Source organism: Mesoplodon bidens, assembly GCF_964165515.1.
Source record: "Mesoplodon bidens genome assembly, chromosome: X".
Classification (NCBI taxonomy): domain Eukaryota; kingdom Metazoa; phylum Chordata; class Mammalia; order Artiodactyla; family Ziphiidae; genus Mesoplodon; species Mesoplodon bidens.
Genome location: NC_138163.1, coordinates 100,001,089 through 100,022,824, shown reverse-complemented (window position 1 = coordinate 100,022,824; position 21,736 = coordinate 100,001,089).

Here is a 21,736-nt window from a genome sequence, read left to right as displayed (position 1 = left end):
GTATGAATGTCTGATAGGGTAGATGGAGGGACTGTCAAAGAAATATTCTGGATTTTAGCAATTTGGGATGCACCTTTCATAAGAAATAAAATAATTCTCCTTATTTTTGCTCTCTTCTGACCACTATTGTCAAAGGTGCATTTGCTGTCTCCTTTTCCAAGGATTAACCAAAGAAACAAAACTAGTTTCACTCTGGATTAAGACTGGAATATAAAGTTCCATAGTTGAAATTGTGAACTTATTTTACTGAGAGCTGACCCAGTACCTATCCAGGAACCTGCCTCCAGTGTTCCCAAGACCCTCCCCTACATCCTCATCCACATGTCACATTACAAGGACCTTGGTAATTGCTACCCTCTTTTGTCTGTTTATGAATGGATGGAGCCTTGGAGTACTGTTGACTTCTTTGCCCATGTCTTTCCTGTGTTTTCCAGAGAGCTCCATAGAACACTAGTTTCTCAAGATAAAAATAATCCAGTCAAATAAGCTTGAGCAATACTATGTCTTTTACCTATTCTAGGAGAGTCATCAAGCACAGTTACATATTAAGAGCACTAAGAAATGTTAGCATAAATTGGCTTAGCTTTATTTAATTTAGAACTTCCACAATTTATTTGAATATGGAAACATTTAGAGGGACACTTTAAAAAAAAATCGGAGCTCTAACTAAAGGTTACCTTTTACCTAATCTCTGTTGTGAAGAATACTTTAAAAGAAAAATCAAGAAATAATTCTGGAAATTTTTTATCTGGCATAATTTTAAAGGAACTAGAAGGGCAGAGGAGGCAATGGTGAGAAAATAACTGTCAATTGAATTTGCAGATGGTCCTAAAAAAGAAGTGCTTTCAAATGCCAATGCATAGTCATACTTCTAAAGCAGAATATTATGGTTTTGTCAAGTTTTAAAATCAGCAGTTCATCAATCAGATAAGAAGAATTTGCAAAGTGAGCACACGTTCAACATAGTTCTAGATGCCCTGTGTGCTGCATGTCTCTATTCACTTCTCCAGACACGTCTTCCACTCTTCTGTGCCCTTCTCTCTGTCTCAGGAGACTGACCTGTATATACTATATGGCCTTCCTTGCATTCTGATTTCTGGTGAGGTTTGTCCAATGAGAAGTATCAACAGGAGATTGGAATGGTGACTTCATTTAGTTACTCCCCCAGCACTGCAGGCTTGTTGAAGCTGTCTGTATCCCCTACCAAAGGTCACAGCCCTCTCCACATAGCTCTTTCTGAGTCCAGGTTCTGGTAAATACATCTTTCCCTCACACTCTCAGGCGTAGGAATGATAACAAAACTTCACTGTAACCTGCCTCTCATAATGTACTAACCCTGTGAGATCCATAAACTCTGACCTCATCTTGGTAAAAGGTCCCTTTATTAAAATCTCCTAAAGTTAACCAATTTGAGTATTTTGCCAGTTCTGCCAGAACTCTGATCAATATACTCTGGAAAACATTTTTAAATAATAATAATAACAGTGTATGAAACATTGTCCCTACTTTCAGGGAGTTTACAACCTCATGATATAAAGTTACCATAAGAGTAATATATTTTAGCACACACACATCCACTGTGTCAGCAGAGAGATGCTATAGAACAATGAGTTTTGTTTATCCTTTTCTTTTTTGCTTTTAATAGCTTTATTGAGGACTTGTTGCTATGCAATTAAGTGCACATATTTAAAATGTATAATTAGATAAGTTCTGACATATGTACACACCCATGACACCATCAACACCACCTAACCACATCAAGAGAATGAACATATCTATCATCCTATCAATTTCCCCATGCCCCTTTATAATCTCTCCCTCTTGCCAAACCCTCCCCTCGCAAAAACCTATCCTCATGCTACCACTGATCTGCATTCTGTTAATATAGATTATTTTGCATTTTCTAGAGTTTTATATAAGTAGGGTCATAAATGAGTATTGCACTCATTTTTTCTGGATTTTTTCACTCAACATGATTATTTTGAGATTTGTTCATATTGTAGTGGGTATCAGTAGTTTATTCCTCTTTATTTCTGAGTAGTATTCCATGTGTGGATGTATCACAGTTTGCTTATCCATTCACCTGTTGATAGACTTTAGGGTTGTTTCTAGTTTTGGGCTATTACAAATAAAGATGCTATGAACATTTAAGTACAAGTCTTTGTAGGGATATATGCTTTCATTCTACTTAAGTGAATACCTAAAGGTTAATAGCTGGATCATATGAAATGTGTATGTTGAACTTTTTAAGAATCTGCCACACTCTTTCCCAAAGTGGTTTTATGTTTCCACTACAGTGTGTGGGAGTTCCAGTTGCTCCACATCTTCACCAAACACTTGCTATGGTGAGTCTTTTTGATGTTATCCATTTGAATAGATGTATATGGTATCTCATTGTAGTTCTAATTTGTATTTCCTTAATGACTATGGTGAGCATCATTTTATGTACTTATTTGCTCTCTGTATATCTTCCTGAAGTGTATGTTCAAATATTTTGCCTATTTTTTTATTGATACTTGTAAAAAGTTATTAAGTTTTGAGAGTTCTTTACATATTATGGATACAAATACTTCAGTGTGTGTTCATGTGTGTGTGTGTGTATGCATATATAACATATACATGATATACAATATATGGTATCCTGTGTATGATTTTTTTCTCTGTATGCCTCTTGTCCTTTCATTCTCTTTAATAGTGTCTTTGTTAGAGTAGGATTTTTAACTTTGATAATGTTCTGTACATCAGATTTTTTTCTTTTATGGATTGTTCCTTTGGTGTCATATCTAAGACACCTTTGCCTAATCCAAGGTCATGAAGGATCTCTCCTAAATTTTTTTCTAGAAATTTTATAGTTTTAAGTTTTACATTTACATCTATGATCCACTTTGAATTAATTTTTGTATATGATATGAGATACAGGTTGAAGTTCTTTTTCCAGCCTCATTTGTTGAAAAGATTATTTTTCCTTCACTGAATTGCTTTTGCACTTAAAAAATTGACCATATATGTATGGGTCTGATTTCAGCAAGTGAAAGAACCTTGGTCCTTGTCTCCTTTGAAGAAAGAATTCAGCAAAGAGACCAAGATTGCAAAGCAGATACAGGGTTTATTAGAAGCACAGTACATGTGGGAGAGCACACAAAGAAGCAGTTTATTTAGTGCAGAAGCAAAAGTTACACACGTAGAGAAGAAGAGCGTGGGCATCCTCACGAGTGAGGAATGCACTATAGGGACAGTTCAGGTTGTTAATATGGGGTTAATCTTCTGGGGTTTAGATTAGGGTGACTCCCCTTTTCCTTCTCCTAGGATTGTCATCTGCAATTCCTTATTTGGACTTCCACCAGGCTCCATTTTGAATCTTTCTTGTGAGCACCTAAGCAAAACTCATGGCGGGGGAAGGGGGTGGTCAAAACCACAATGCTAATGATATTATAATGATATTACAATGCTGCCAATGTCACTATTGGACAACTTGAGACCACTTCTGGGCATGTATTGGGCTGGGAAATCCTCTTGACCACAAAAATGAGGAGGCTGGGGTGGGCTGCTTTGTCTTTTACACAATCATAATCAACCTGTGCATTTTTATTTGCACAGGTTCCACAGTTTTCAAGGTCAGAGTTTCTTGCCCAGATGCACAAAGTTTCTGTTTTAGATGACATACCTCCATGAATCATGACCTCATTAAGTGAAAAGCAAGGAGATGGCTTTGCCTTCTACCTAATGCCTATGCATGAAGAGGCTGTCCTTGGGCCTGGCCTTGTCTTTCCTACCTCAGGTCTATTTCTGGTCATTTTATTCTGTTCCTATTTGCATGTCTTTACACAAACACCACACTGTATTGATTACAGTAGCGTTATAATAAGTCTTGAAGTAAAACAGTATAAGTCTTCCAAGGTTTTTGTTCTCTTTTAAACTTGTTTAAAACTCTTTAACTTGTCTATTTTAGGTCCTTTTCATATCCACATGAATTTTAGAATCAAATTGTCAATTTTTACAAAAAGCCTGCTGAAATTTGCAGTGAGGTTGTACTGAATCTATGCTTCAATTATGAAAGAACTGACATCTTAACAATATTTGGCCTTCCAATCCATGAATACAGTATATTGGTCCATTTATTTAGGTCTTCTTTAATTTCTCTTATCAATATCTTATAGATTTTCTTTTTTTATACCAGACATCTCAAGTTGATGATTTTTATTTTTTTTTGGCCACGCTGCATGGCTTGCAGGATCTTCGTTCCCCAATCAGGGATCGAACCCAGGCCCTGGCAGTGAAAGCACAGAGTACTAACCACTGGGCCACTAGGGAATTCCCAATATCTTGTAGTTTTTCATGTATAGGTCTTTCACATATTTTGGTAGATTTTTCCCCAAATAATTAATATTTTTGAGGCTATTGTGAATGGTACTATTTTTTTTTTTTTTTTTTTTTTTTTTTTTGCGGTACGCAGGCCTCTCACTGTTGTGGCCTCTCCCGTTGCGGAGCACAGGCTCCAGACGCGCAGCCTCCGTGGCATGTGGGATCTTCCCGGACCGGGGCACGAACCCGTGTCCCCTGCATCGGCAGGCGGACTCTCAACCACTGCGCCACCAGGGAAGCCCCAAGTGGTACTATTTTTAATTTCAGTTTTTGATTATTTGTTTCTAGTACTGTATATCAAAAATACTTTGATTTTTGTATGTTGATTTTTTATTCTACAACCTTGTTAAATTCACCTATTAGGTCTAATAGATTTTTTGTTAAGTTTCATCAGGTTTTCTACATATATGATCATGTTGCAAGTAAAGACAGTTTTACCACTTCTTTTCCAATCTGGGTGCTTTTATTTCTTTACCTTGCCTTGTTGCTGTGACTAGAACCTCTATTACACAGTGAATAAAAGTGATGTAAATGGACATTTCTGTCTTGTTTCTAATCTTAAAGAGAAAGCATTAACTTTTTGACTATTAAGTGTGGTGTTAGCTGTTATTTTTTTGTAGATGCCCTTCATCAGGCTGAGGAATTTTCCTTCTATTCCTGGTATGCTGAGTTCTTTTTTTAAAAATTAAGAATGGGTGTTGGATTTTGTCAAGTATTTTTTCTAGGGCTATTCAGGTGATCATATTTTTTTAAGGTTGTTAATACAATTAATCTCATTCATTGCTTTTTAAAATGTTAACTTTGCATTTCTTCAATAAACCCAACGTGGTTATTATATACTGTCTATTTTGTTGGATTTGATTTGTTAAAATTTTGTTGTGAATTTTTGCATCTTGATGCATGAGAAATATTGTTTTGTAGTTTTCTTTTCTTGTTATATCTGTCTGGTTTTGTTAATAGGGTAACTGTAGCCTTATAGAATGAGCTGGGAAGTATTCCATTGTTAACAATTTTAAGAAAGTGTTTGCGTGGAATTAGAATTATTTCTTCATTAAATGTTTGGTGGAATTCACCAGTGAAGCTGTCTGGACCTGAAGCTTCTTATAATGGGAAGCTTTCTAACTGCAAATTCAATTTCTTTAATAGATACAAGGAAATTCACATTATCTATTTCTTCTTGAATGAGCTTTCATACTTTGTATATTTCAAGTAATTTTTCAATTTCATTAAAGTTGTTGAATATAATGGAATAAGATTATTTATAAATTCTCTTATTATCCTTTTAATATCTGTAGAATCTCTCGTGATATCCACTCTTTCACTCTGGATATTGGTAATTGTGTCTTCTCTCTTTTTTTTTTTCCTGATCAGTTTGGCTAGAGTTTAATTAATTTTATCGATCTATTCAAAAAATTATGTTTTGGTTTCATTGATTTTTTCTATTATTTTTCTGTTTTCTGTTTCATTGATTTCCTCTCTGATATTTATTATTTACTTTTTTCTGCTTAATTTTGGTTTAATTTGCTCTCTTTTTCTAGTTGTTTAAGGTAGACACAAACATGATTGATTTGAGACCTTTCTGTCTTTCTAATATTGGTGTTTAGTGCTGTAAACTTCCCCTAATTACTGTTGAATTGACATCTCACAAATTTTGATATGTTGTGCTTTCATTTTTATTCAGTTCAAAATACTTTCTCCTTTCATTTTAATTTCTTCTTTGACCTATGGGTTATCCAGATGTATGTTATTCAGTTTCCAAAATTTTAGGGATTTTCCAGAGGCCTTTTTATTATTGATTTTAAAGAAAATTCCACTGTGTCAGAGGACATACTTTTTGTGACTGGAATCCTTTAAAATTAATTGCTTGTTTTATGGCCCAGACTATGGTCTATCTTAGTAAATATTCCATGTGCACTTGAAAAGAAAGTGTATTTTGCTATTGTTTGGTATTCTATAAATATAAATTAGGTCAAGATGACTGAAAGTGCTGATCAAATGTATATCCTTGCTGATTTTCTATCTACTTATTTTATCTAACTTATTTGAGTCTTTATAGGAAAAATACAGGTGAGTGTCACCTTTTTATTCAAACTGACAAACTGCCTTTTTATTGAGGTATTCTTATCTTTTACATGTCATCTAATCATTAATATGGTTAGGTTTTAATCTACCAACTTGCTAATTGTTTTCTATATGTCCCATCTGAGCTTTGTTCCCATCTTCCTTTTTCTTTATCTTTTTTTGGATTAATTGATTTTTAAATGATTTCATTTTATTTTAATTGTTGGCTTATTACCTATTCATAGTTGCTTTAGGATTTAAGTTATTACAGTCTGCCTTTAAATGATATTATTCACTGCATACATACTGTAAAAGACTTATAATAATATATTTCCATTTCTTCCCTCCTGGCCTTTGTGAAATTTTTTTCTTGTATTTTACTTATACATGTATTATAAGCTCCACACTCCTTTGTTGTTATTTTTGTTTAAATGGTCAATTATCTTTTGAAGAAATTTAAATAATATTATGTATTTATCCATGTTATTACTATTTCCTGTATTCTTTACTCTGTTGTGTAGAACCATATTTCCATCTAGTATCATTTTCTTTTTGCTTTAAGGACTTCCTTTAACATTTCTTGTAGTGCAGGTCTCCTGATGATGAATACTGCATCTAAAAATCAAATTTTTTCAAAGATATTTATAGAATTATAGAATTCTAGTTATAGAATTCTAGTCTGATACTTTTTTCTTTCAGTACTTTAAAAATATTGCTTCATTTGCCTTGTTTGCACTGTTTGCAACAAGAAATCTGTTGTCATCTTTCCCTTTGTTCCTTTGTATGTAAAGTGTCCTTTTTCCTCTGTCAGTTTTTAAGCTTTATCACTAGTTTTGAGAAACTTTATTATTATGTGAATTGGTATAGCTTTCTTTACATTGACAGTGTTAAGGTTTGCTGAGGTTCTTAGACCTGTGAGTTTACAATTTTCATCAAATTTGTAAAATAGTTGGTTAGTGTTTCTCAGATTTTTTTCCTATACTCCTCTCTCCTTATAGGACTCCAACAGCACATATATTAAACTGCTTTAAATTGTTTCCCATATCACTGATTCTGAGTTTATTCCCCCCCCCCATTTGTTTGTTTCACTTTGGACAGTTTCTATTGCTATGTTATGTTTAATTTCACCAAACTTTTCTTCTGTGATATCTAATTTTCTATTATTCCCTTTGAGTGTACTTTTCATCTCAGACACTGTGGTTGTCACATCTTCCATGTTGTTTCTTCCATGTTTCTCTTTAACTTTTTGAACATATGGAATACTGTTATAACTCTTTAAATGCCTTTATCTGCTAATTCTAACATCTGTGTCAGTTCTGCATCAGTTTCAAATGGTTGATTTTTCTCTTTATTATTCATCATATTTTATGCTTATTTGCCTGCTTTGTAATATTTTCACAGTTTTATTGAGATATAGTCAACCCACCATTCACTTTACCCATGTAAAGTGTATACATCAACAGTGTTTTTTGACTGATAATTTCTGATTGGATGCTAGACATGGTGAAGTTTTACATTTAGGGGGTTGGATATTTTTTATTCCCATAAATATTATTGATATATTATTTCTAGGATCCAGTTAAGTTAATGGAAAATAGTTTGATCCTTTCAGGTCTTTCTGTTAAGACTTTTTAGGCAGAAGCAGAGTTGTATTCAATTTAAGGTTAATTATTCCCTACCACTGAGGCAAGACATTTCTATGTACCCTACCCAATGCCTTATGAATCATGAGGCTTTCCAGTCTGACTAGTAGTAACAGGAAAAATTCCCAGCTCTGTGTGAGCACCAGGTATAGTTCCCTGTAATCCTTTTAGACAGTTCTTTTGCCAGCAGTTTCCTTGCATGCATGCACTGATCAATACTTAATTGAAGACTTAAAAGGGTCCTCCTGCAAATCTCCAGGTTTCTGTGTGCAGCACTCTCCTCTCTGGTACTCTGGTCTATGAACTATAGATGCTTTGGTCTCCCTGGACTCTCAGCTCTGTCTTCTTAACTCAGGTAGCCTGTTAGGCTCTGCTTGGGTTCCCTGTCCCTGTGGCCTGGAATCTTTTAAGACACTAACCTGGAGTTAACATAGGGCTTACCTTGTTTGTTTCCCTTCTCTCAAGGATCACTGTCCCTCATTGCCTGGTATCCGTTGTCTTGAAAATCATTGATTCATATATTTTTTCTCTATTTGTTTATTCCAGGTAGGAAATTAATCTGGCCATTTTACTCCATTTTGATTGGAAGCAGAAATGTAGAGAAGTGGTTTTTAAATTTTTTTAAAGGATTTATTTATTTATTTATTTTTGGCTGTGTTGGGTCTTAGTTGTGGCACACAGGATCTTCATTGAGGCACTCGGGATCTTTCGTAGCTGTGTGCAGGCTCTTCATTGTGGTGCACGCGGGATTCTCTCTAGTTGCAGCGTGTGGGTTTTCTCTTTTCTAGTTGTGGTGCTCAGGCTCCAGGGCACGTGGGCTCTGTAGTTGTGGCACATGGGCTTAGTTGTCCTGTGGCATATGGGATCTTAGTTCCCCGACCAGGAATCGAACCCACGTCCCCTGCATTGTAAGTTGGATTCTTTACCACTGGACTACCAGTGGAAGTACCGAGAAGTGGTTTTTAAACAACCTTTTTCTGTAATTCTGGAATTTGTCAGTATGATTTTCGGAAACATATCAAGTTTGTATCTACTCCAGAACCTTTTAACCTTGATCCAGTGTAGGACTGGGTTGAAAAATAAACTCAAAAAAATCTAAAAACATAACTCAATTGCTTATTAAATGAGCCAATCTGCAATGTTCTTTTTGGGTTACAAATGATTCTTATAGTCCTCTTATCAGAAACTGCCTTTCTCTTAACATTTTCATTCTACTACAGCTGGGGCCTTTGGATGAGCCTCAGTGGGGTTTGCTTTTATCCTTACAATGGAAGTGTATAAAACTGGATGGGATGAGGCATGGGTTTGATACCCGGTGCCTTCTTCTTTTTTTTTTTTTTTCGGTACACGGGCCTCTCACTGTTGTGGCCTCTCCCGTTGCGGAGTACAGGCTCCGGACGCGCAGGCTCAGCGTCCATGGCTCATGGGCCCAGCTGCTCCGTGGCATGTGGGATCTTCCCGGACCGGGGCACGAACCCGTGTCCCCTGCATCGGCAGGCGGACTCTCAACCACTGCGCCACCAGGGAAGCCCCCGGTGCCTTCTTAAAGTTACCTCCTGAATCTCAGTTACCCACCTCCATAGTGGTATCCATTACTCATACCGTCTGTCCAATATGGACTTATTCTTAACTGTGACCATTCTTTCTACTTAGCTTTATATTTACTTAGAATCTACCAGGAATCTGAATGTTCTTCATCTTTAGCTTCCAGTCTTTTTCCAGCTCTCTTGAGTCCACCTCCTGACCGATGTTTACATCCACTCACCTCAGCCACTAATGGGATAGGCTAATTACAATGTTCAGTCTTGTAGCATACTTGTGGTTCTTTAAAAGAAACATGATTTTGGGACTTCCCTGGAGGTCCAGTGGGTATGACTCAGTGCTTCCACTGCAGGGGGCAAGGGTTCAAACCCTGGTCAGAGAACTAAGATCCTGCATGCCGCATGGCACAGACCAAAAAAAAAAGTGATTTGAATTTCATCGGATCAATAATGAGGGTGGAAGTGGATGAATAGTTATTATAGCCCAACTAAGTGATAGCATCAGGTCTCCATACTTTATGTAAACACTGGATGCCATTTATTTGCCTTTTGCCTGGTTAATATAGGGTTTTTTTCTTCTTGTGAATGTATCTCTTGATTTAAAACTTTCACACTATTTCCCCCCCTTTATATTCATGGATCTCTTGTAGCAGAGTGGCGTCTTAAAATGCCTTCAAAATGGTATTTCCTATTCTTGAGCTTCATTGATAACTCCTTGATGAATTCTAAATCTCTGTTAATGAGTCACAAAAAGTGTTTTTGCTGTTTTCTCCTTTAGTTCAATGCTTGCCATGTGAGACAGGGAAGCTTTACCTCAATTGTGATATGAAATGTACTCTACAAATACTCTAAATTTAGCTGTGTCATTTGGAATCCTAGAAGGTAACTGTATTCAACAAGGTAAATCAAATAAAATACATTAATGAAAGGACTACTTACAGAAGTACGGGCTTGGTCAAGAAATCCAACAAAGAATTTTGAGACATTTAGAGACTAGTCTCAGTAGAAAACCATTATCACTCTTAAGCCTGAAGGGTCAATGGGAAAAAACCATGGAATGAGGCAGAGGGGGAAGCTTCCCAGCAGGAGCTATAGTTTCATAGGGATACAACCATGCCAGAAATGTGGCACTAATGAACAGAGAAAGCAGGGAAATAAATACCTCAACCCTTCTCTCTTAGCACTTTTCAATCCTTCATGAGTGCTTCCATTGTAATAGGCCACCCAGAAGTCAGTTGGCAAGGAGGCTTGGATAATACAAGCCATAGGGCCCCCTGGGATACATAGCAGGACATGAAAGGGCATAGAATGTACATGATGGGGATGCAAACGGAGGAAACCTGACCAAAAACCTTTGCCCTTTTCTGGATCCTGGCTGCTGCGTTAGATAATTACTTGTTATAGGTTACTAACTACAGTAATTAAGACTAATAATTGAGCTAAGCTATCATTATGCTATTTTTCTTTATTAACCACAGAGATTAAAAAAATTTTTAAGCACCAACTAAATTATTTGGGAAGATGTTTTTAAAATCATGTTGGATTTTTCAAAGTTTTAATGGCTTCTAGTATAAAAGAATTTTCCAATGCAGTCTGTGAGACATGCATATCTCTGTTTTAAAAGGGTCAGTGAGCTGGTGTGGTATGAGTCTACACTCACTGACCACTCCAGTTTTAACTTCTTTTAATGCTCAAAAATAAACAACAAGAGCCCTAAGTGCTCTTGTTGGCAGGGCTGCATTTTTTAAAACACTTCCTCAGAACACCACAGTTATTTGAAGGATGTGTCATACAGTCTGCTGCTGGCTTAGGAAAACATGAGATGGAGGACATTCAGTTGCCTTTTTGAATTTATTCAGTTTTAGCAGTAAGTGCGTGACAAAGGGAGTTTTGATTCTATAAGTTGAGAGCCAGTGTACAAGTCCCAAATTTTTGAGCTTTAAGTCTTCTCTATGACTCTGGAGTGAGTGGTTGTCTGGAATGACATGGATTCCCCAACCAAAGCTGGCAGTATGGATAATACTTCAACACACTTGATCCTCAGCCCCAGTTGCAGGAACTTCTGAGCAAGTTAATCCTTGTACTGCTGCAGTTCAGGTGCACTCAACATGGATGGATTGAACCACCACAATGTGCCAGGCACCGTGCCTGGTACTGGGGGATCAAATAAACAAGATGTGGAACCAACATGCGAAGAATGGGCACATAAGCAGATTCTTTCAATATCATGTGCTATGTGTGGTTATACAGGTAGATATGAGTATTTAGCTCACCTGAGTCATGGGAAAGCTTCCTGGTGACTAATAGATTATTTAAGGTTTCTGTATTTCACATCCACTGGGGAAATGAAGATGGAAAGAGCAGGCCAGGCAGGGAGAACATCATGACTGTAGGTGCAGAGGCATGAATCAGGATGGTGAGCTCTGGGAACTATACCAAGCATGAGTAGCAAAGATGGGAGTGGTAGAGGATTAGGCTGAGGGAAGTCAGTAGGACAGTTGATGTCAAGGAACGTAAAATTGTTCAGAAGTTTGAACAGTATCTGTATGTTATGAGAAGTTGTCAAATACAGGAGGAGGGATTAAGTGTAGGAGGAGACAACTCTGAGGGCAGTAGTGCAGGGAGAGTGGGTAGAAGGCTTCAGTCTTTCAACCTCCCAAGAGGAACAGGGATCAGACATCAGGAACAACTAACCCATATGATCTATGTAACTGTTAGATGATACATAAAGAATCCCTGGCCAGCAATCTGACTAGCAGTGCAAAAAAAAAAAAAAAATCCAAAGCCATAGGTAAAATAGAAGTCAATTCTATTTGGTTTGTGATCCTGAAATGAGAAAAAAAAGTTGATGTACATTCGTATAACCCAGGAAAATCAGAGCACTTTCTACCCAAAAGCTTGCCAGTACTCTTCTCCCCAGAAGGTCATCTGCATAGCAAATACTCAGTTGTCTAGCGGTAGACATTATTTTCTTCAGTTTGTGGAAATTTGGGGTGAAACCATCATCAGCAGTTCATTCATAACTATTTAGGTAGTTTATGGGATTAAACTTGGTAATGCTTACATTTTTACAGTTGCTTTTCCATTCTCCTTCCAGATGGGAGGGCTCATTACTATTCCTAGGTAACAAGGGCTTTCTTGCTGGATTTTAGCTATAACCTCTCAGTTTCAGGCTAAAATGTGTCCATCAGAAATAATTTTGAATCCTAAGCTGAGAGATTATCCTCCTCTCCATTCCAGCACAATTCAGTTTTTCATTTTGATAAAGAAAGAATATTCTTATATTGATATAATATTCTTATATAGTGTTGGGTCATTTGGAAAAACATATGAAAAGAAAAAGAAATCTTTTTTGTTTTGTTTTGTGTTGTTTTTTTAACATCTTTATTGGAGTGTAATTGCTTTACAATGGTGTGTTAGTTTCTGCTTTATAACAAAGTGAATCAGTTATACATATACATATGTTCCCATATCTCTTCCCTCTTGCATCTCCCTCCCTCCTACCCTCCCTATCCCACCCCTCTAGGTGGTCACAAAGCACCTAGCTGATCTCCCTGTGCTATGCGGCTGCTTCCCACTAGCTATCTATTTTACATTTGGTAGTGTATATATGTCCATGCCACTCTCTCACTTTGTCAAAGCTTACCCTTCCCCCTCCCCATATCCTCAAGTCCATTCTCTAATAGGTCTGCATCTTTATTCCCATCTTGCCCCTAGGTTCTTCATAACCATTTTTTTTAGATTCCATATATATGTGTTAGCATACAGTATTTGTCTTTCTCTTTCTGACTTACTTCACTCTGAATGACAGTCTCTAGGTCCATCCACCTCACTACAAATAACTAAGTTTCATTCCTTTAAGAAAAAGAAATCTTAACCTCTACTTTACACCATAACCAAAAATTAACTCCAGATAAATTGTGAACTTCAATGTGAAAGATAAAACAATAAAGCTTCTGGAAGATAGCATAGAAGAGCTTCATTACCTTGGGAAATATTTCTAAATAGGACACAAAAAGCACCAACTGTAAAGGAGAAAACTGATAAATTGGGCCATAAAGATTAATAAATTAGACTCTTTTAAGAATTTCTCTTCATCAAAAGACACCAGTAAGGGTGAATGGGCAAGCCACAGAGACTCAGATCCAGAATATTATGAGGAAAAGACAGACATATCAATGAAAAAATGGGCAAAATATTTGAATAAGAATTCACAAGAGTGGATGGATAATCAAATGGTCATTAAACATCTGAAATGGTATAAAATTCATTTGTATTGGGGGAAATACTAATTAAGACCACAATAAGATACCATTATATGTCCATCAGAAAGGCTGAATTTAAAAAGACTGACAATGCCAAATGTTGGTGAGAATGTAGAGCAACTGGAACTCTCACACATTGCTGTGGGAGTGTAAAACTGTTCAGCCACTTTGGAAAACCACTTGGAAGTATCTACTAAAGACTAAAGCTCAACATACACATATCCTATGGCCCAGTAATTCCAATCCAATATATATACTCAACAGAGATGAGTACATATGAATCCTAAAAGACTTGTACAAGTGTGTTCGTAGCAGCCTTATTTTTAATAACCCAGAAATAGACTATTATATCAGCAGTCTATCAAATGCAAAATGGATAAATAAATTATATTAGATCCAAAAATGGAATATTATACAGCAAAGACAATGAACAAACTACTGCTACAATAACTGGATGAATCTCTCTTTTTTTTTTTGTGGTACACGGGCCTCTCACCATTGTAGCCTCTCCCATTGTGGAGCACAGGCTCTGGACACACAGGCTCAGCAGCCATGGCTCATGGGCCCAGCCGCTCTGCGGCATGTGGGATTCTCCCGGACCTGTTCACGAACCCGTGTCCCCTGCATCGGCAAGCGGACTCCCAACCACTGCACCACCAGGGAAGCCCATGGATGAATCTCTTAAACACAATGTCAAGTGAAAGAGTATATATACATAAGAGTATTTTTTATGATTCCTTTTATATATACTTCAAAAATAGGTAAAACCAATATACAGTGATAAGAATTAGGATAACAGAGGAAGAGGTGATGACGACTGGAAGGGGACATGAGGTGGAGGAGCTTCTGTGATGCTAGTAATGTTTTATTTTCTGATCTGGGTGGTGTTTCCATGAATGTGTTCATTTTGTGGTTATTCACAAAGCTAGACACTTAGAATTTGCATGTTTAAGTTATGTAAGTTTTGCTTTAATAAAATGTTTATTAAATTAAATATTATTTTAGAAGGAATGCTCTGGCTGTTTGATGAAGAATGATTAGGGGAACAGATAAGAGTGTATGCAGGATAACCAGTTAATTGGCCATTGAATATTTCAGGCAAGAAATAATGGAAGATTGGGCTTGGATGGTAGTGATAGAAAAATGGAAGTAACAGCCTGAAGAAACATGAAGGAGAAGAAATTGGCAGTAATAGGTGATAGACTGAAAATAGGAGTAGGGACAGGATCTGTCAAGGAAGGTACCTGGCTTGAATAGTTGGATGAATCATTCTGGCATTCATTAGAATAGGAAATCTGAGAATGTGGGCAGAGATTTTAATGACAGCTTTATTGAGATATAATTTTCACACCATAAAATTCACCCCTTAAAGTGTACATTTAAGTCATTTTTAGTATATTTATAGATATTTTCAACCATCACCACTATCTAAATTTGAGAATCTTTCATCATCCTAAAAAGAGACCCTGTATTACTCAACATTGTGTCCTCTCCCAGCTGCTAACAAACACTACTCTACTTTCTATCTCTATGGATTTGCCTATTCTGGCTACTTCATATAGATAGAATCATACAATATGTGATCTTTTGTGATTGGCTTCTTTCACTCAGCATAATGTTTTTAATGTTCATCCATGTTATAGCATGTATCAATATCCCATTCCCTTTTGTGGCTGAATAACATTCCGTGGACTGAATATACCATGTCAAAGATCAGTTGACTATATTTATGTGAGTCTATTTCTGGGCTTCCTATTCTGTTCCATTGATCTATTTGAATATTCTCTCACCAGTCCACACTGTATTGATTACTGTAGCTTTATAGTACATCTTGAAGTTGGGTAATGTCAGTCCTTCAAATTTTTCTTCAATAAAGTATTGGCTATTCTGAGTCTTTTGATTCTCCACATAAGCTTTGGAATAAGTATGTAGATATCCACAAAATTACTTGCTAGCAGTTTGACTGAGGTTGCACTGAATCAATAGATCAAGTTGGAAAGAGATGACACGTTGACAGTATTGAGTGTTCCTATCCAGGAATATGGATATTCTTCCCATTTATTAAGTTCTTCTTTGATTTAATTCATTAGAGTTTTGCAGCCTCCCTCATATACATCTTGTACATATTTTGTTAGATTTGTACCTAAGTATTTCTATACCTTTATTTTGGTGCTAATGTACATGGTATTGTCTTTAATTTTAAATTGTTCACAGCTGATATATAGGAAAGTGATTAACTTATGCACATTAATCTTGCTGCTACCTTGTTATAATCTCTTATTAGTTACAGGAAATTTTTTTTGTGAGTATTTGAGATTTTCTACATAGACAATCAGGTCATCTGTGAACAAGGACAGTTTTATTTCTTCCTTCCCAGTCTGTACACCTTTTATTTCCTTTTCTTATCTTACTGCATTAGTTAGGACTTCCAGTACGATGTTGAAAAGAACTGCTTAGAAGAGACATCTATGCCTTGTTCTTATTGTTTTTATATATCTTATGTATTTTATGTTCCTTTATTCCCCAAATATTCCCTTTTTGTGTGTTAAATCAATATGTTCTGGTGTACCATTTCAATTCCCTTGTTTAAGTCACTATATTTTTAAAGTTATTTTCATAGTAATTGCCCTGGGGATGACAACTAACACTTTAAAAAAATCTAATTTGGGAAGAGCCAGGTGGTCCTCGCTTCTCTGTGCTCAACTTTTCATAGGCTGGAAAGCAAAGCTTGAGAAACTTGACGTTGTCTTGGGCAGAGTGTGTGTAGCAACAGATCAAAGAAAAAGAGGAAGAAAACGTGCTCTCAGCTACACGGGGTTCTCACTGAGTTGCTTTTGTCTTGTGAGCTTCTGCTGGGTTTGCTGTCTCCCCCCAGAAGACCACTGTGTGGGCTTAGAGGCAGCTTGCTCCCTGCCAGATGGGTGATGGAAGTCTAAACATGAAGCAGCAGCGTGGCTGACAAGGTCTTGGTGCTCCAGCAAGGTGTCAGGCCTGAGCCTCTGAGGAGAGCCCAGTTCAGGACATTGGACCACAGGAGACTTCCTGGCCCCATGTAATATCAACTGTCGAGAGCTCTCCCAGAAATCTCCAACTCAATATTAAGACCCAACTCCACTCACTGACCAGCAAGCTCCAGTGCTGGACACCCCATGCCAAACAACTAGCAAGACAGGAACACAACCCCATGAACAGAGAGTCTGACGAACATCATAAGTTCACAGACACCCAAAAACACACCACCAGATGTGGCCCTACCCACCAGAAAGATAAGATCCAGCCTCATCCACCAGAACACAGGCACCAGTCTCCACCAGGGAGCCTACACAACCCAGTGAACCAGCCGTACCCACTGGGGGCAGACACCAAAAACAATGGGGAATACAAACCAGTGGCCTGCAAAAACGAGACCCCAAACACAGTAAGTAAAGCAAAATGAGAAGACAGAGAAATACACAGCAGAAGAAGGAGCAAGAAAAAAACCCAACAGACCAAAAAAATGAAGAGGAAATAGGCAGTCCACCTGAAAGGGAATTCAGAGTAATGATAGTAAAGGTGATCCAAAATCTTGGAAGTACAAAGGAGAAAATACAAGAAACATTTAACAAGAAACTAAAAGAACTAAAGAGCAAACAAACAATGATGAAAAACACAATAAATGAAATCAAAAATTCTCTAGAAGGAATCGATAGCAGAATAACAGAGGCAGAAAACGGATAAGTGACCTGGAAGATAAAATAGTGGAAATAACTACTGCAGAGAGGAATAAAGAAAAAAGAATGAAAAGAATTGAGGACAGTCTCAGAGACCTATAAGACAATATCAAATGCACCAACATTCGAATTACAGGGGTCCCAGAAGAAGAAGAGAAAAAGAAAGGGACCAAGAAAATATTTGAAGAGATTATAGTTGAAAACATCCCTAATTAGGGAAAGGGTATAGTCAATGAACACTAGGAAGCACAGAGAGTCCCATACAGGATAAATCCAAGGAGAAACACGCTGACACATATTAATCAAGCTATCAAAAATTAAATACAAGGAAAATATATTAAAATCAGCAAGGTAAAAGTAACAAATAACATACAAGGGAATCCCCATAAGGTTAACAGCTGATCTCTCAGCAGAAACTCTGCAAGCCAGAAGGGAGTGGCAGGACATATTTAAAGTGATGAAGGATAAAAACCTAAAACCAAGATTACTCTACCCAGCAAGGATCTCATTCAGATTTGATGGAGAAATTAAAACCTTTACAGACAAGCAAAAGCTAAGAGAATTCACCACCACCAAACCAGCATTACAGCAAATGCTAAGGCAACTTTTCTAGGCAGGAAACACAAGAGAAGGAAAAGACCTACAATAACAAACACAAAACAATTAAGAAAATGGTAATAGGAACACGCATATTGATAACTACCTTAAATGTAACTGGATTAAACGCTCCAACCTAAAGACAGAGACTGGCTGAATGGATCCAAAAACAAGAGCAGTATATATGCTGTCTACAAGAGACCCACTTCAGACCTATGCACACATACAGACTTAAAGTGAGGGGATGGAAAAAGTTATTCCATGCAAATGGAAATCAAAAGAAAGCTGGAGTAGCAATTCTCATATCAGACAAAATAGACTTTAAAATAAAGACTATTACAAGAGACAAAAAAGGATGCTACATAATGATCAACAGATCAATCCAAGAAGATATAACAATTGTAAATATTTATGCACCCAACACAGGAGAACCTCAATACTTAAGGCAAATACTAACAGCCATAAAAGGGGAAGTCGACAGTAACACAATAATAGTAGGGGATTTAACACCCCACTTTCACCAATGGACAGATCAACCAAAATGAAAATAAATAAGGAAAAACAAGCTTTAAATGACACATTAAACCAGATGGATTTAATTGCTATTTATAGGACATTCCATCCTAAAACAACAGAATACACTTTCTTCTCTAGTGCTCATGGAACATTCTCCCAGATAGATCGTATCTTGGGTCACAAACCAAGCCTTGGTAAATTTAAGAAAATTGAAATCGTATCAAGCATCTTTTTCCGAACACGATGCTATGAGACTACATTTCAATTACATGAAAAAACCTGTAAAAAATACAAACACATGGAGGATAAACAATACACTACTAAATAACCAAGAGATCACTGAAGAAATCAAAGGGGAATCAAAAAATATGTAAAAACAAATGAAATGAAAATACGATGACCCAAAACCTGTGGGATGCAGCAAAAGCAGTTCTAAGAGGGAAGTTTAGAGCAAGACAATCCTACCTCAAGAAACAAGAAACATCTCAAATAAACAACCTACACTTACATCTAAAGCAATTACAGAAAGAAGAACAAAAAACCCCCAAAGTTAGCAGAAGGAAAAAAATAATAAAGATCAGATCAGATATTTTCTCCCATTCTGAGGGCTGTCTTTGGGTCTTGTTTATGGTTTCCTTTGCTGTGCAAAAGCTTTTAAGTTTCATTAGGTCCCATTTGTTTATTTTTGTTTTTATTTCCATTTCTCTAGGAGGTGGGTCCAAAAGGATCTTGCTGTGATTTATGTCATAGAGTGTTCTGCCTATGTTTTCCTCTAAGAGTTTGATAGTTTCTGGCCTTACATTGCAAATGAAGCAACTTACAAAGGATTAATCTCAAAAATGTACAAGCAGCTCAAGCATCTCAATAACAAAAAAACAAACAACCCAATCCAAAAATGGGCAGAAGACCTAAATAGACATTTCTCCAAAGAAGATATACAGATTGCCAACAAATACATGAAAGAATGCTCAACATCATTAATCATTAGAGAAATGTAAATCAAAACTACAATGAGATATCATCTCACACCGGTCAGAATGGCCATCATCAAAAAATCTAGAAACAATAAATGCTGGAGAGGGTGTGGAGGAAAGGGAAGCCTCTTGCACTGCTGGTGGGAATGTGAATTGGTACAGCCACTATGGAGAACGGTATGGAAGTTCCTTAAAAAACTACAAATAGAACTACCATACGACCCAGCAATCCCACTACTGGGCATATACCCTGAGAAAACCATAATTCAAAAAGAGTCATGTACCAAAATGTTCATTGCAGCTCTATTTACAATAACCAGGAGATAGAAGCAACCTAAATGTCCATCATTGGATGAATGGATAAAGAAGATGTGCCACATATATACAAAGGAATATTACTCAGCCATAAAAAGAAACGAAATTGAGTTATTTGTAGTGAGGTGGATGGACCTAGAGTCTGTCATACAGAGTGAAGTATGTCAGAAAGAGAAAGACAAATACCGTATGCTGACACATGTACATGGAATCTAAGAAAAAAAAATGTCATGAAGAACCTAAGGGTAAGACAGGAGTAAAGACACAGATCTACTAGAGAATGGACTTGAGGATATGGGGAGAGGGAAGGGTAAGCAGGGATGAAGTGAGAGAGTGGCATGGACATATATACACTACCAAACGTAAAATAGATAGCTAGTGGGAAGCAGCCGCATAGCACAGGGAGATCAGCTCGGTGCTTTGTGACCACCTAGAGGGGTGGGATTGGGTGGGTGAGAGGGAGACGCAAGAGGGTGGGGATATGGGGATATATGTATACGTATAGCTGATTCACCTTGTTATACAGCAGAAACTAACACGAATGTAAAGTAATTATACTCCAATAAAGATGTTTTAAAAAAATCTAATTTGGAATAATACCAACCTAATTTCAACAATATACAGAAAATTGGTTCAATATACCTCCATTTCCTCCCCTTTCTTTGTGCAATTATTGATAGGCAAATTATATCTTTATACATCTTATCAACACAATTTAAAAATTATTGTTGTATGCAGTTGTCTTTCAAGTCAAATTAAGAAGAAAATAGGAGCAAACAAAAATACTTTAATATTGTCTTTTATATTTATCTGTGCAATCACTCTTTCCAGTGTTCTTTATTTCTTCTTGTCAACTTAAGCTGATGTCTAGTATCCTTTCATTTCAGCCTGAAGAGCTCCTTTAAGAATTTCTTGTAGGGTAAGTCTTCTGGGGCTTTTCCAGGGAGCTGCCAGACAGGTCAAAGAGTGATAATTCTCTGGGGATTGATGTTTTGGGAGGACTGCAAAACTGTTTTGCCCCTTCTAGTTGTTGATAGGCTGCTGTTTTTCACAGCTACTGTGATTTTGAGGCTCTGATTTTCAAAGACAACTGCAAAGCTAGAGAGATGGAGATGAGTATAAGTCAAGTTAAAACACCATAAAGTTCACAGTTCTTACAGAGATTCAGCCATTTTTCTGAAATAAATTGTCCTTGAGTTGTTGCAAGCCTTGGGTTAATTGATTAGATATTTTTGCAAGTATTCCCATTGTTTTTATGGATGAGCAGATTTTCAAAGGTCTTTACATTCTAGAAGCATTCTAGAAGTGCTTCTTTAGGTGCAGATTTTAGAAGAAAGACAATGAGGTCAATTTGGGGCTAACTGAGTCAAATTTGCCTTTGAGATACCCAAGAGGAGATGTCCAGTAGGCCGTTAAATATATGCATCATTTAACAGATGCAATTGTTAGTATATATTTTTGGACTTCAATTGAAGAGAGTTGATTTATCATATTTCTCAGTCCACTGCATGTTAACATCATTACTTCATGCAAAGCCCCTCTCTGGTATGTATGTATGCATACATGCATGTATATATATGTATGTATGTATACTTACATATAAATACCATTTCCATTCTTCCTCTCCCTCCATAGATAATCATTTTGATGTGTTTAATATGTGTCTTTTAGTTCATTAAGTGTTCTCCTAAAATGTGTATTATTGTTTTGTGTTCATGTTTTGTGTGCAAGCAAAAATTATTGTATCTCATA